This window comes from Sceloporus occidentalis, unplaced genomic scaffold (genome assembly GCF_023333645.1).
Source record: "Sceloporus occidentalis isolate IW3139 unplaced genomic scaffold, rSceOcc1.0.p SCAF_1, whole genome shotgun sequence".
In the NCBI taxonomy this organism is placed as follows: domain Eukaryota; kingdom Metazoa; phylum Chordata; class Lepidosauria; order Squamata; family Phrynosomatidae; genus Sceloporus; species Sceloporus occidentalis.
Window position 1 is genome coordinate 226976037 of NW_028316981.1, and position 15868 is coordinate 226991904.

The following is a 15868-nucleotide window of genomic DNA, read 5'->3' on the forward strand; positions in this document are numbered from 1 at the left end:
TATGTTAATAAACTTCTTTAAGCCAATGTTGCTACATTAATACCTTACAAAGGAATTAACTTTGAAACAAAATTCCACTTGAAAGCTTATCACTTTTAAGATACTTCTCTTCAGTTAGGAACAATTAGTTGAATTTATTCAGCTGAGCATTAGCAACTTCTATCCAGCAACTAAAACATGGGATGGATCTGCCCTGAACATTAAAATGCCAGAATCCTATATCACCATCTATGTACATACCTTTACATATCCTTAACTACATAGCAGAGAAGCTAAGAAACTCCGTTAGTGAATAGTGAAGATACAGGCTGCTGCCACACTGCAGAATTAATGTCGTTTGACACTGCTTTAACTGTCATGGCTCCATCCTATGAAATCCTAGAATTTTAGTTTGTTGTGGCATTCAAGTGTTCTGATAGAGCTGGCTAAATATCGAAAATAGCTACAAATCCTAGAATTCCATAGCATTGAGCCATGGCAGTAAAGCGATGTCAAACTGCATTAATTCTGCAGTGTAGATGCAACCTAAGAGTGGCTGAAGTGCATTGGTGCCCAATGTCCATTAAAGCTGATGCAAAATATATTGGGACAGATGTGATGCTTATCAAAACTGATGCAATATGAACCCCATTGTGTATCACTCCCATTTTGCATTGGCCTCATTGTTCAGCAGTGATTTTGTTGCCTCTGCTATATAAATTGCATCCACAGTGCAGAAATAATCCAGTTTGACATCACTTTAAATGCCATGGCTCGTTGCTATGGAATCCTGGGAACTGTCATTTGTTTTGGCACCATAGCTCTCTGATAGAGAAGGCAATATATCCCCCACAACTACAAATCCCACAATTCCATAGCATTGAGTCATGGCAGTTAAAGTGGTGTCAAATTGGATTATTTCTGCAGTGCAGATTCAGTCCTAGTAACATAACAGCATCCCTCTGCTGGATACTGACATTACACAACTGCTCGGTTCTAATTCCCACAGTTCTAATTCCTTCTTAAGTCCACTTATGAAGATATAACTCCCCAACATGGCCATATTCATAGCAGTATTTTTGTATTGCCTTTCCAGCCAAATGGGCCCCAAAATGCACAATTTAAGTGAGCTCTGCGCCATTTCATAACCAGAATTGCTGTTGCCCAACCCTGGAATGTTTTTGTGTTGCACTGTATGATGTTAGCTTGCTATGATATGCACAGGAGCTATTCAGCATTCCATATATATATATATATATATATATATATATATATAGGGTATGGACCACCTACCAGTACCAGTAGCATGCTACAGCCTAGACATTTTGGTGATAGGACAGTATAGGCTTGTAGCAACCTATGGACCAAAGCTGAGCAATTTTGGCCCTCTTTATGTTTTTCACTTATAACAGTCCTACTCAAATTGATGTTCCTCTAAGTGGTACCAGTCCACAGTGAGTTGGCAAGAAACTATGAATACAAAAATAACATGGCACAAATATGATACCAATCCCTGGCATATGTGGTGTACCACATCAGATACCTTGAGAAGCACAGGCCTGCAACCTTAGCCAAAATAGCCAACAGTAAAGGATTATGGGAGCTGCAGTCCACAAACATCTGGAGGGCTAACACTGCCCACCCATAAGACAGACACTCCATCTACAACCACCTTCTATGGCTCCCATTCATCTACTTGGCTTATCTGTTTATAGTTTCTCTAGGAGAACCAGGCCTTCCTTATCCACGGATTCTGCATCCATGGCTTCAATCATCCATGGTTTGAAAATATATATATTTTAAAAATCCCAAAAGCCAATCTTGATTTTGCCATTTTATATAAAGGACACCATTTTACTACAGCATTGTATTTAATGAGACTTTACCATCCATGGGGGGCGGGTGGGACCTGAAAACAAACTTCAGCAAATAGCAAGGGCCCACTGTATTCCTATTTGTTTTTCTGTTGTGTTCTCAATGAGGGCTCCTTGCTCCTTTAATCCCTAGGTGAAGTTTTCTCTTTCACTAAGTTGGCATTCAAGAATAATATTTTCCACCAGGATGGCCAAGGCTTTCTGAATTGGGAGACAGAATTTGGGATGACTCTAATATATGGGTCATAACAGCTAAAGCAACCAGAAAGAACAAAACAGAAGTGTGAGCTGAAATACAACAGCCCATTAACTTTCTCTATCAGTGGGTAGAACAGATTCACAAAATATTCAGCTCATTATAAACCAGAATAGGCGAAGATCTGACAGAAACACAGAGAAGAAAAGCAAATGGTTTTAAAGAGTCCTGGGAGAATTTCAGTTCTCCTACCTTTGTACAAAAAGAATATCTTAATAGTGCTGCAAAACCTTTGCATTCCCACTGGAGTATGAAAAGAATCAGAACTGCATCTCTAGAAAAAAGGGTAGGCCTTTTCCAGTTTTAAGGTCAAGACCCTGGCAGATCATCTTGTGTGCTATTCTAATATCTCACACTTTAAGTGGTCATTCTTTACAAGTTGGAAACTCAACTTGTTTCTATTAGCCTTGCCAAACTGCAGCTGCTAGAAATAAACAAGACAGAAGTTATTTATGCAGAACTAGGCAGCTGGTTTTATCCTATGTGCGCACACACATGTGCTTTGTATTTGGACTATTTTATTTATTTCATTTTTATGCCACCCTTCTCCTAGGAAGGGACCCAAGGCAGCTCACAAATAAAAACATTTTAGAAGACTTTACAATAAAAGTTTTTAAAACAATTAAGAACATCAAATGAAAACAGTATGAAATGTACTTAAATACTACAATACAAACGCCATATTACAAACACCCAACATAAAAGCTATCTATCCATCGAGCTATCCAGCTATCTATCCATCTATCTATCCATCTAACTAAACTTCAGACTATACTGCATCATCTGTTTAGAGAATCATTCCCAAAAGTCAGTCTCTTCAAAAAGGAAAGCTCATCCATGAAAAAAAAAGATTCCGATATGTCCACACTGTTTCCAGCATTTCAAATTAAAACCTCAGTAAAAATAATGAATAGAATCCTCTTGGCTTCTTACATGTACATAAATTCCCCTACAGAACTATTTGGACATTTTTGTCCAACGTGGAACACATGTGTGTTCAGTTCAAGGTTGCAAAGGTGGAATGAAACAATTGTGCATGTAAATGCACAATATTGTGCAGTGCCCTTGGGTATGGAGATGCACATGCAGATCTGCATTCAGTTATGCATTCAGCTGTGTCATGTTGGTCTTCCATACAAGGTTTGTATTGCACAATCCATGTCTCATTCTGTATGTGGGTTGGATCCAGACTTTGGGGTGAAACAAACTGCTCTGAAGGAGTGGCTTGCTGCTACCCCTTTGAGTGCCAGATCGGGGCTGCAGCACTGCAAGCCGCAGCCCTGCACCACCATTTTTCTGGGCCAAATAAAGTGGCAAAATGCTGCTTCTTTTTGGCCCCCAAAAAGGGTGTCCTTGCAGCCCCAGTGGCACTTTTCCATGCTCCTTTTGGCATGTAGCATGTGAACACAGCACTAAAGAACTGCCATAATGCCGCCTGCCATGTGGTTAGGTGGGCAGCATGACACCAGCTTGGGGATGGTGTTGGGGTGTGCATTGTCCAAATGCCATGCCCTCACACCACCCCCAATCCTGTGCTTACTGCCGGTCTGTACAGCCCCCTAGTCATGCTTAGAGTAGACCCACTGTAATCTCATATTGCAAAGCAATATTTGCAGATTTTGTTACTGGGCAAAATTTGTCTTCATACAGTCTGAAAATAGCTATGAAACTATTGACAAGTGGCAAATATGGGCAACCTGACTGATAGAATTCATAGAAACTCTAAATTTCAAATAATGAACTTAACTGAGCAATGGAAGAATGGTGCCTGTTTATGGCGCCATAGTCTAAAGATGGTGAGTAGGTTATTTTCTAATATTATTTCTTATGAAAGATATTGCACACATAAAGCTCCTCTGAGTTTTTATGAATCAATTAATACTCTGACATTTTGCAAAGGCTCAAGCAAATCCTCATAGCCACAACTTCTTTGGCTATGCTTAGTCAGATTGGGCCACTTCATTTTCCAAATAAGCAACGAACCTGTAAACCGTTATCAATTTCCTCTGCCCTCCTCTAGCATTTCTTTTTTCAGTGTAGGAATAACATGCCCTTCTAATAACAGAGGGCCTACCAAGTTAATATCTATCTACTTTTTCATCCATAAACAAAATACTTCAGTTATTTTCCCCTCTCTTTCCTTATTTCTAGGAAATATCCCTGAAAATGAAGCATCTCCTGTCCTAGTGGCTCACAGCCTGCAAGAACAGTTGAATAAGCCCAGGGCTTTGGACTTATTAGCTTGACAGGTCTTCACTAACTATTTCGGTAATGCTTTGACTTCACATAATGGAACTGGGCTGTGCCTCAGATGACTAGAAAGATGAGCGTGGATAACAGGCAGGATTCAAAGAAGTACACCAATGCACCCTCTCCCCAGCCTATATGGACGCACACACCCCACTTCCCTGGTTGGCTTGATGCACCAGACAAATCTGCATTCCACTAGATCTGGAGCAGGAAGAAAATGGAGAATTGTAACCTGGCTTCATAATGATTGCTTACAGAGCTAAGTAAAGCTGTTTCGTTTCTGAGTGCATGTGTCTGTATCTATTACTATTAGTTCCTAGGGGCCAATTTCAGCTTCCAGGTGGAATGCCAAGTAACGTCATTACGTCCAGTGGATTTACTCAAAAACGGCACCACTTTAAATTATCTCATACCCTAAAGAACAAAGCCTAAGAGGATACATGAGGGACCAAGAGAGAGTAGCGAGGGGAGGTGGAGAGAGAATATATATGGGCCAGCTCAAATAACTAAATAAATCCCTGGGTTGTGCTGCTCAGCTCGTAGTTATTCCCTAAATCCTGACTCTCATCATGTACCAAACTACTGTTCGTGCAGATCCTCATACTTTTTCAGTACTCAAGTGTTTCTTTAAAAAAGGAAAAAAGATATTACAGTATTCTTTTATCTTCAATGATTATTTTTATTATTTTTTTGCCAGCTTGGCCAGCACTGCTGGCAAAAAGCAGGAGCAATAAATCTTAGTCAAGGCATCTCACTGTGGGGTGAATAAGCAGCACTGACGCTGATTCCTTAAAAAAACTCATTTCTTGTAACGTGAGCCCTGCTGAGGATGGTCATGTCAACTTATTAGACTTTTTACTTGGCTGTATCGATTCTGTTCTACACTGATGCGGGCCATAATGCTGGCTAATGTTATTGACGAGCCATCAGTCTTGCAGAGAAGTGTGGGGCTTGCAGCTCTTTCTGAACCACAAAAACCTATCGGTGGACAATGATGGAGGGAAGGGGGGAAAATGCAAGCCAAGCACTCAGGCTGGCTTCATTCACCCTATGATACATTAATGAAAGACATACACTCTGTTGGAAGAGACAGATGTGGCTCTCCAGCAGACATTTATTTATAAAATAATTATGAATGCACAGCCGAGTCATGGATTTTCATTACTGCCAGCATCCAACACCATTTCTTTGTTCATATCTGGCTCTAAATGAAATCCTGGGATGGGCAAAGGGTGCTCAAGACAGATGTCCCGACGGCCCTGCTCCTCCTTTTGTGTTACGCCTGAAAGGTCATCCTTGTCTAAGCACTGTGAATTTTTCCCTGCTCAAAAAAGTGCTTCAGTCATGACCCAGAAGGCCAGCCTCTTTAGAAAAGGCAATGAATTCAGACTTCAGTCTTCCAAATGCTAGAATGTATTCACATTTGTTAGAATTTATATAGCAAGCATTTCTACAAACCATGTTCTAGAAGACAGTCTATGTAACTGGTCTATGTAACAGAAGTTCAAACTTCAATTAAAATAACCTCTTTAGCATGGAAAGTAGTAGTAGGTTTTTTCCCCCTTTATCTCGTTTTGTGAAAGAATGGTCACAACACAATCAGTCTACCACTGAAAAATGAAACTATTGAGCATTAGGAGAGTGTTTCATCAGGTTATTTGTTCAAATTTTAAGGTGGGCAAGATCCACGGCAACATTTAAAAATCTCAGCTAGGATTCACAATCACAGTTACAAAGGTGTACCTCAGAGTTACACATTCATCACGGATTCATATTCACAACCCAAATGTATTCAATAGTGTGGGGAATACTGAGGGATCATAAAAGTTCTTCAGTTCTGATGTATCAGGCAGCAGCCGCTGTGAGTGGTGGTGGTCTTTCTCTTGTTGATCACCCCTCTCCCTCCAGTGATCTCCAGTGGGAGGAGGAATTGTAACAGATCTTGCTTCTGGCTGTCACACTTGGAGACTTCTGGCTGGGTTTCTGGGCAGGGGAGCACCTAGGAGGCCCCACGCCGGGCCTACCAGGCCCCAAAAGCCCCCATTATGAGCCCAGGAGCACCCGGGCCAGGCCTAGCAGGCCCCCAAAGCCCCTGCATTGGGCCCAGGAAGACCCACTCTGAGCCTGGCAGGCCCCAAAAGCCCACACACAGGGCCCAGGAGCGATTGCACAGCCCGAAATAGGGCCTGTGGGGGCAGGGAGCCAACTTGGTGTCACCTTCTGGGGTGTCACCTTTGCTGTCCAAACCCCCCCCCCCCCCAAATGATACTACTGGGTCGATTTCTGGGCATTCAGCAGCAGGGCAATGAAGGATTTTTACAGTCAAATGTTTCACAATAACATCAACAAAATTATCCCTTGCTTACCTAAATTTAAATGGCTCAGCTATAGCAATCTTAGGGTATTATGAGTGGAAGGATTGAAAGTGCTGTTTGTTTCTTGTGTTCAGAACAAACATTTGTATTGATGATTCTTTATGTCATTCCCAGCCTGGAGGATGACTCAGAGGATGAACCAGAGCCTCTGAGAAATGAGCCTGCAATTGGAGAGCCTGAGGCAGGTCCTAGCTTTGCTGTAGCAGAGTCTGTGGCCTCTCCAGAGGTTCAGCAGCCAAGTCTGCCTGTGGTCAAGTCTGTGGACATAGAGGAGGATCAGGCAACTGTGCATACCTTAAGGGAGTGTCAAGCCAAAAGGAAGGGTTTTTGAAGGTCACAGAGGCTTTATCAGAAACATGTTGGTAATCACACACACCTGAATGCCTGCTGCCTGCCTATTTAGGGAGCTGGAACATGTGTGTCTGGTTGCCAGTGATTATCTGACCTTCTTGGAGGAAAGACTCTGGCTCCCGTGGCTTTTTGGACCAAACCCTTGCTTCTTAGACTGCTGACCTATCTTGATTATTTGGAACCCTTGACCTTGGACTGCCTTATCAACCTGCCTATCTGATACCTCAAATCTTGGACCGTTTGACAATTCTTTTGGTAATCCTTCTGATACTGCCTTTAAATTCAAAGACTGTGTTGCTTGTGCTGACTCTGCTAGCTGAAGGTTTGTTTGTTTGTTTGCTTGGGAACTAGGCTGGCCTTATCAGCCATTTGGCTGCTTTCCTGGACACTTTCATTCTACACATATGTCATTTGTACCTGGAATATTAATGTATCTCTCTTGGGCTTCTAATAACAAATAAAATTGATCTTGAAAGTCTGACATATTCTTAAAATATAACCAAAAAGATAAGTGAACACATCAACCCACCAACCAGAACTGATCCTTCCATCATTCATGCAGTTGCTAAAAATTAGCCTTGCCTGTACTGTTTCAAGGATCCACTAGATACAGTGGGAAAAGGTACAAAGAACACACCCTTCAATAAGAGATATATTTTTATGATGTGCAACCAACTTAACATGTCCTTGGTCCTTCCAAACTCTAGTTGATAGTGTGAGCAAACTTAGCTCTCACACCACAGTGACATTTTCTCTCATGTTAATGAATGACAGGTGCACGCTCCTATGGAGGGGGTGGTGGAGTTTGAGACACTACTGTGGTGAGAGTAAATCTATTTGCTGTGTCTCACATCAGTTAGGACAATTCTTTTGACAGGAGCCTCACAGGGGGTGCAATGTGTTTGTGATCAAACATTGCCCAGTATGTCCCACAGGTTCCCTGAATACATAAGTCTTCCTCTATCCCTATAGACTCTCGGAACATTTCTAAGGCTGCTGTTACACTGTAGAATTAATTGCAGTTTGACACCGCTTTAACTGTCCTGGCTCCATCCTATGGAATCCTAGGATTTTTAGTTTGTTGTGGCACCAGAACTCTCTGACAGGGAAGGCTAAGTACCACACAAAACTACAGATCTCAGAACTCCATATCATTGAGCCATGGCAGTTGAAGTGGTGTCAAACTGTATTCATTCTGCAGTGTAGATGCAACATTACTGGTACCATATTAATTGAGCATTTTTCTAGCTTCGTAATAGTATGTCCCAGGTTCCTTGAAAAGGCATGTGTGAGCTTGATGGATGAATCTTTCTTTGAAGCTCACATGATACCAAGATATTGTAATAAATACTACCTAGGCATGGTCTTTAAGCCTTTCCAGAACCTTATGCAATTTGATAGGCATAGTCACACAGAGTCATGCTAACGTTGCAACCCATTTATACCTCTCACATCAGACCTTGTTACAGAGAGAATCTTTTGCTGACACAGGTCAAGATCTTTTGCTGATGCGACTCAGAATGGCAATTTTAACATGGCTGTTCTGTCGGTCAGGCAAAAGAAGTCAAAGATACGTCAGGAAGAGGATGACGTGATAATATAATATTCTCTTTGTTTGATAACAAGTCAGATATTTTACAGCCTACTTTGGTCTTCAGTATGTTGCTGCAGAAAAATATGCTTCAGGGCATTCTCTTTAAAAACTGTATCAACTGTATTTTAATTTGCAGTCCCCATTTCTTCTTTGCTGAAAAAAAAATGAGGCATGGGATGAGAAAGAGGAACATTTTTTCTCTTGCAAGTTAACTCAACAACAGTGTGCAATATGGTGAGGATTACTCAGGGCTCACACAATGCTAGTAGCAGAGGAATTGTGTCAATTCCTATTGATCTTTCATGAAGGCAGCTTCAATATTCACTGCCTTTAATTTGCTTGCTTCATTTTCTCATTAAGCTAAAGAGTGGCAAGTGTTAGGATTATATGGCACTTTCGCTACCTTAAAGTTGGCAGGTCAGGGAAATCAGACTTGGGCAGAGGAAGGGAACATGAGTTTCAAGAATGTTTGGATGTCCAGATTACATTATTAGCTCAAGATCTGAGAAGATACAGCTGGATATCTTTGGCAAACTGTTGGGAATTATTACTAAATTAGGAAAGAGTCAATGGAAACCAGAAGGAAGAGGAAGGGCTGTGCTCATAGAGCTAGCCTGCACAGTTGAAGATGTCTCTCAAAGGATTTTGCTTGCTCTCACAGGCCAGGGGTGGGGAACCTTTCTTTTGGCCAGCATTGCATTCCCTTAGAAATAATCTAGCAGTGACCAGCCATGGAGAAAACCAGAGCAAAAATGCCCTGTTTTCTCTTACCCCACTACTTCGTTCCCACTGCTGTCCCATGCTCCTGCCAAAGGTCTAAATTCATAGATTGCTAAGGACTGATGAAATTAATCTGAGGAGGTCCCTGTCCCACTTGGGCTGACCTCAGACAAGAACCACCAGTTCCTTTTTAATGTAGGAGCCCAATAGCATGACAAATGTGCTACAGGGATTAAAACAGCTAAAATATAAAGAAATTTTACTGCACTTTGAAATGCTCTCCACTGTGAATGTGGTGGTGTCTGCATGGGGCAGGATACCGAGGAGCAGCCCAGAGTATCCTGACCCTGGAGCTGCTCCAACTCCCCATGTTTTCTGGGGCCTTCCATACTGATGCCAGGAGGGTGTTTGCATGTGTGTTCCATTGTGCTGCCCAGTACCACCACTGTGGCAGTAAGTTGTTCCTTCAGAAGCTGAAGAGGACCCCAACATCAGTGGCATCACTAGGGGAGCAGGCCACATCTCATGGGTGACACCTAGGAGGGGGTGACACCACTGCTCCCCAAACAGATGCCTTTTAGCAGAAATGGGCTGTGGAGTTCACCTGCTTCTCTTTAAAATGCTTAAGAGATAGTGTGAGTGAGATGAGGCTCAGTGGGAAGAAAAAGGAGAGGCCCCAAGTGTCAATTTAAAATTTACTTTTAAAATTATTTTTAAAAATATTTCTTTAAAAACACCAATTTTTCACTTTCACCACACAAAACTATGAACATATAAATACATTTAGGCTGTGCATATGATATTGTAACTGAAAGGTATAATTTTAATTTTGCTAGTTGTTTTATGTCACAGCTATTACCATTACATTCAGTGATATATAAGAATTATGATTTATGAGTAACATTGGTGCAAAAAACATTACTAAGGATTCTGAATGGTGTGGTCTTCAAGGAGGCCAATGGGGGGTGACACCATGATTTACAGCACTGGGTGACACCAACCCTAGTGACACCACTGCCCAGTGTCAATCACATGGCTAGGCACGTCATTTGACATCAGAGTGAATGCTTGTGGGCTGCACACTGGAAGGTGTTTTAAATAGTTGCCCAACATTAGAACAGAGGGATCTGGATCTTCCAGGAAGATTTGAAACAAAAGGTGATGTATTTAAATCTATTATAAGGAGGTATATCCATGGGTATAAATTGCCCAGACTGTTTACACCAGAGTCAAGGATTGGGCCTGCATCATCCAGACTCCCTTTTGAGTAGACAGCGATGACCATTTTATTTGGCCTGTGCAAATCCAGGCTAAAACTCTCTCCACTCCATTCTTCCCTCACTGGTATCTCTTGAACCAAGCAAATTCCTGTTGGATTTATAGGCAAGGAGTCTTAACTGGCACAAAATGAAACTCTTGGAAGAGCAAAGAGAACAATTTTGGTTTTTCAAATGATATGAGAATGATCTGAAACCCTGTACTTAGTGCACATTTTGTCATTGTTAAGAGAAACTGTAAATATTTTTGGACTTCCTTAATGCACATTTTGCCATTATTAAAAGAAGCTGTATTTTTGGATCTCCAGCTCCCTTTACTATAGACCATTGCCATCCTAGTAAAAGCTCAACCCAACTAAATGCAATGCATGGGAGACTTACCAGTTGGAGGGGGTGGCAACTCTAATCCAGGAGTGAGGAACCCTTCTTTTAGCCAAGACTCTTCTTTTTGAAAGATCAGGTTCATAGCTTGGGGTGCTCTTGGACTCAGTGCTGCTCCTGGAAAGCCAGGTTGCTGTGGTGGCCAGGAGCAACTTTTGCCTATCTTTAGCTCATGCGCCAGCTGCACCTTTTCTTGGGGAAGGCAGACCTAGCCACACTGGTCCATGCCTTGGGTGCAGTACAGACTTCCCAAAAAGGACAGCTTGCCGGTGCCTGTTTTTCTGCCAGAGGGAAGCTGCAGTGGCCAAAAAGCGGGTTCTTTTGAAGCCGTGGCAGTGGCGTAACAAGTGCACCACTGGCACACATGTTACATAAGTGTCACGCGGCGTTGTGCATATGCCACACAGTGCTTACATAATAATGGCGGCACCTATGTATACAGGGCGCCACCATTGTTGCGCCCTCTTAACGTGCGAGGGTTGCAAGGCGTGTGGGCGCGCCACTCCCAGGCAACCCCTAGCACATGATGAGGGCGACTAAAATGCCTATTTGTACCGGGCCTTAGCTTCAATTCAAGGTGCTGGTGTTGACCTACAAAGCAACTTGGGTCCAAGATATCTGGAAGACTGTCTCCTCCCCTATGAGCCTACCAGGAATGTGAGATCTTCAAAGGAGGCCCAAACACCTTGTAAAGTTAGATTGGTGGCTATACATAAGAGGGTTTTCTCTGTTGCAGCACCTTGACTGTGGAAGTTAGGCTGGCCCCATCTCTTTTAAGTTTCCTGCAGGCAGCCCAAACAGTGCTGTTCTGCATGGCATTTGGTGTTTGAAACTGCTGATTAAACTGTTGCAAAACTGGATTCTAGGAGTGTTTTTAATCTGTTTTTAGGAATATTTTAATGTGTTTTTAAATGTTTTTACTTTCAAGATGAAGAAAGTGTACTATGAATGATGTAAAAATGTATTGTAATGATGTAAATATGATGTAAAATAACAACAACAACAAAAATGTTTTTATCTTTGTATTGTTTTAACTGCTTTTATTTGTTCCTCATCTTGAGCCTCCCTTGTGGGAGGCTGGGGGGGTGATACAGAAATACTTTAAATAAATAATAAATAAATAATAAATAATAATAACTTTGTATGCTTGTTACATGGGACCTCATTATATTTCAGAACCTTCGAGTAAAATCTTGGAGGTTAATATTTTACTATGCAGTCTGCTCTAATAAGGATAAAAACATTAAACTCTATCTGTTCAGCTATCCACAGGAGATAGTACTGAAATAAATGGGAACTGAAGATCTATCTTTCCTGCAAGAGTGATTTAAGAGGCATATTGAAACAGAACATGGCGGCATGGGGGCAAGAATGTTTGAATATGGGATACAGAGATGTCTTCAACTAACCATTTTTGAAATTTCTCAATACACACAGCAACATCTGACTGTTAAAAATATAACTCCCAAACTAAAGTGGTTTTCCTTGGTTGCTCTGTTACAGCCATGTATACTCATGGTTGTTTTGGAAGCCACAAACTAAGATAGGCTGCAGCAATTTGCTTTTGCCTGAGCCTGCTGGGAAGTGCTAAACTCCACACATTCATCTGAATTAATTGAATACAAACTAATTTTGTACTTTGAATTCAGTTTGCAGCTATTGAAGAAAGCTGATAACAAAGAGGAAAAGTTGGAGGAGGAGATAGAAAAAAAATGAGACATTTTAAAAGCTGCTGGAAATGTAGAACAGCAGAGGACTGTCTTTACCAAATTGTGACAGTTGGAAGATACACGATGGTGCAGCCTTTCAGATGTTATTGGACTACCATTCATAGCAAAGTATCAGGAATGGTGGCAGTTGCAGTTCAAGAACATCTCAAAGGATATACAGTTTCTACCCTGAACTATGTAGTATTGAAATAGTGGAGAAGAATGATTTATGTAGTTTGACAAGGGGTCATGTGTCTTTCTACAGTTACCAAATCAGGATCACCCCATTCCCTGAGATTTCAGGGCCAAAACTGAGACAAGGGGATAAGCCCTGGTGATGCTACAGGGCAGATCTATATGACGTCATAGGGTTGGCTCCATGTGATGTCACAAGGGAAGTGGGACACATAAGGATTGATAAAGTCTGGCTCAGCTTACGGCAGAAATAGTCACAAATCTGGATAAATGTACCAGAAATTGGTTAAAACCGGCTAAAGCAAGTCATATGGCATCCTAGAATAGGAGGGGTATGTTGAATGGGGCTGACATCCCATTAGGCCTTACCACCAGTACACGTGATATGGAAAGATTTTTCCCAGGCTATACACTGCTGCTGATACTTAAGGACAGCTAAGTACCAACCCACTGGGATTTTTAAAAAATTAGATCCTACACTGCTGGGTGCACAAACTTTCCACTTTTCCACTTGTGTCCCTGCCTGGAGACTTGGACAAGCACAGCAGTTCCCTGAGAATTTAGCCAGTGTCCTGAATTGAAGGACTCCATTGCAGCTCCTATGCAGTTCATAAGCCACCATCTACCTACTGATTAAAAAGTCATGTGGATTTTCAAGTTAGGAAGAAAATAATAAAGATCAGCACTTGTATATTCTCATTCAGAAATGGAATGATCTTATGAAATAAGATAGTGGGGTTCTGGGAGCTGTAGTCAGGAAAAAAAAAACTCTTTTTCCACATTCTAAGCCAGGTTTATGTTCCTTCTTGAGAAGGACTTATATAAGCACCCCTCCATTTTTTTGGTCATACCAGAAGTTGGAATTCTCTACTAATGACATAAGGAGTCCCCCAAATCCCCCTCCCCAAGAAACCAATTTTTCTCTGCTGCAGCTCCTTCCTCCAGCCAACATGTTGTAAACATTGGGGAAGTCCAAGAACTATCCAGCTATTTCTTCATACTAAGATGCACAGCAAGAGGCGTATTCTGGTACCTCCTGAGAGGTCCTACAAAGGTCTCCAAGGGTGGTGACCCTGCTGTGTGTAGAGCTATAGAAGAACAGCTGAATGTGTCTCTGCCACTTCCCTTCTCTTCACTGGTCAGAAAATGACCCTGTTCAGGGAAGTGCAGCCAAGAAAAGGTGGGTTGGGGTGTGTGTGCAGGAATTGGACAGGAGCCATCTTGTAGATATGACAATATGTCTCCCAATCCAAGATCTCAGCCTTTACCTAAAATAAGGGTGCACACATTAATGGTTCTAGAGCATTTTTTTTTATCCATGGAAATGAGACTGTGCACTGAATTTATAAGCAACTGGTGCACAAAATTAGCTTATCTTGCTTCAGTGCAGAAAGTAGTTGTCTCTGATAACCTGTCGGGGAAAGCAGATGTGCTTTTATATCTATCACTTAAATTTTTGCCATCTGGTATGATCTGATATGAACAGAAAACAAATGCAGAGATCACTGTCTATTTTTACACAGAGAGTACAAACTGAATGCTGCCTTTTTTTTAAAGTCACTTTCTATACTGTAGTATCTATGTTGTACATACTCTTTCCTTTTGCTCTACTTTTCTCTCCAACATGCATGGGATATTGGTGTTTGTGTGTTAGTTTTGAAAAATTATCTAAAGATCTGGGAAACGGAGTGAAGCTGGATCAACAGTGGACACACATGATGGCAACGATGGCTCTTTCATACCACCTTCAACTCCATTTTTAGAAACAGGTATTGTCTATTTCCAACCTGGACCTGGGAGAAAGTAATGCGGGTTGAGACACCTCACAGGTCTCGACGGAGGGATTCATAAGTGATAAAATGGCACACCTGATCTACAAAATATAGAGTTGCCTAGATATAGCCTTGAGGGAAAGGAATATCTTCTCTCTCTCTCTTGCTCTCATTTCTTTTTTTAAAGATAGCTTTGAACAACTTCAGAGAGATTTCTCCAGTAGAGGAGCACAGATGACTTGAGGTGAAAGAGATGTTGGTGTCATCTGCACAAAAATGAAAAGGGGAGTGAGAAGAAAGATAGTTTTCTTCAAATGCCCCCCTCCCCCCCGCTTCTCTCTTTTTCAGGGAAAAGGAAAAGAGCAGCGAAAAAACCCCAAAATCACACAGGATGTCAGAGCAAATGCAGGGAAGGAAACCAAACAGAACATCCCCCTTCCCCCAAAAAAGAAACCCTGTAATGTTTTAGGAGGGCTTATTAGAGTGAAAATGAAGTGTCACGCTGAGATTGGCTTCAGAAATGATATCTTCTATTCAAAAGAGCCCTCACCCAGTAAACCTCTTTTAACAACTCCCTTCAGATGAAATATAAAAATTAAAGACATTTACAACCCAGCTTAGTAGCAGATGTAGTCCTATTGTTAGGGTTTAGATCAAAAGGTGAGCTGCCCCCCTCCCCTCTTACCCCCACAAGAATGGAGTTATGGAGCAATTGTGAAACTCTCACAAAAATAATAAAAAATAGGAAAGCAAGCAAGAATGGATCTTGGATGTCGTACAAAATATGAGGCTTTCTTTTCTCTTTGAATACTTTTTCCCATCCTCTTCTTTCCCAGACTGGCTTTGTTCTCCTCCACCACCACCCAACCTATTTAGTTCAAAAAGGAAAGCTGGGGATGGGGAGGGGGGATTCATTTTTGTTCCTGAATGCTTTTCACATTTTGTAATCCTTTTTTCAGTCCCATGCAAGGCTATAAAATAAACACCCCAAATCTGCTCTACGAGGGACAGAAAATAAATCATGCTAATACACTAGGACTGGCAAAGACGCATACACCACCAATTTTAAAAACTGTGAAATATTGAGACTGTTCTTTAAAAAGTGGCGGATAAAAATAAATGAGATTGTTTGGAA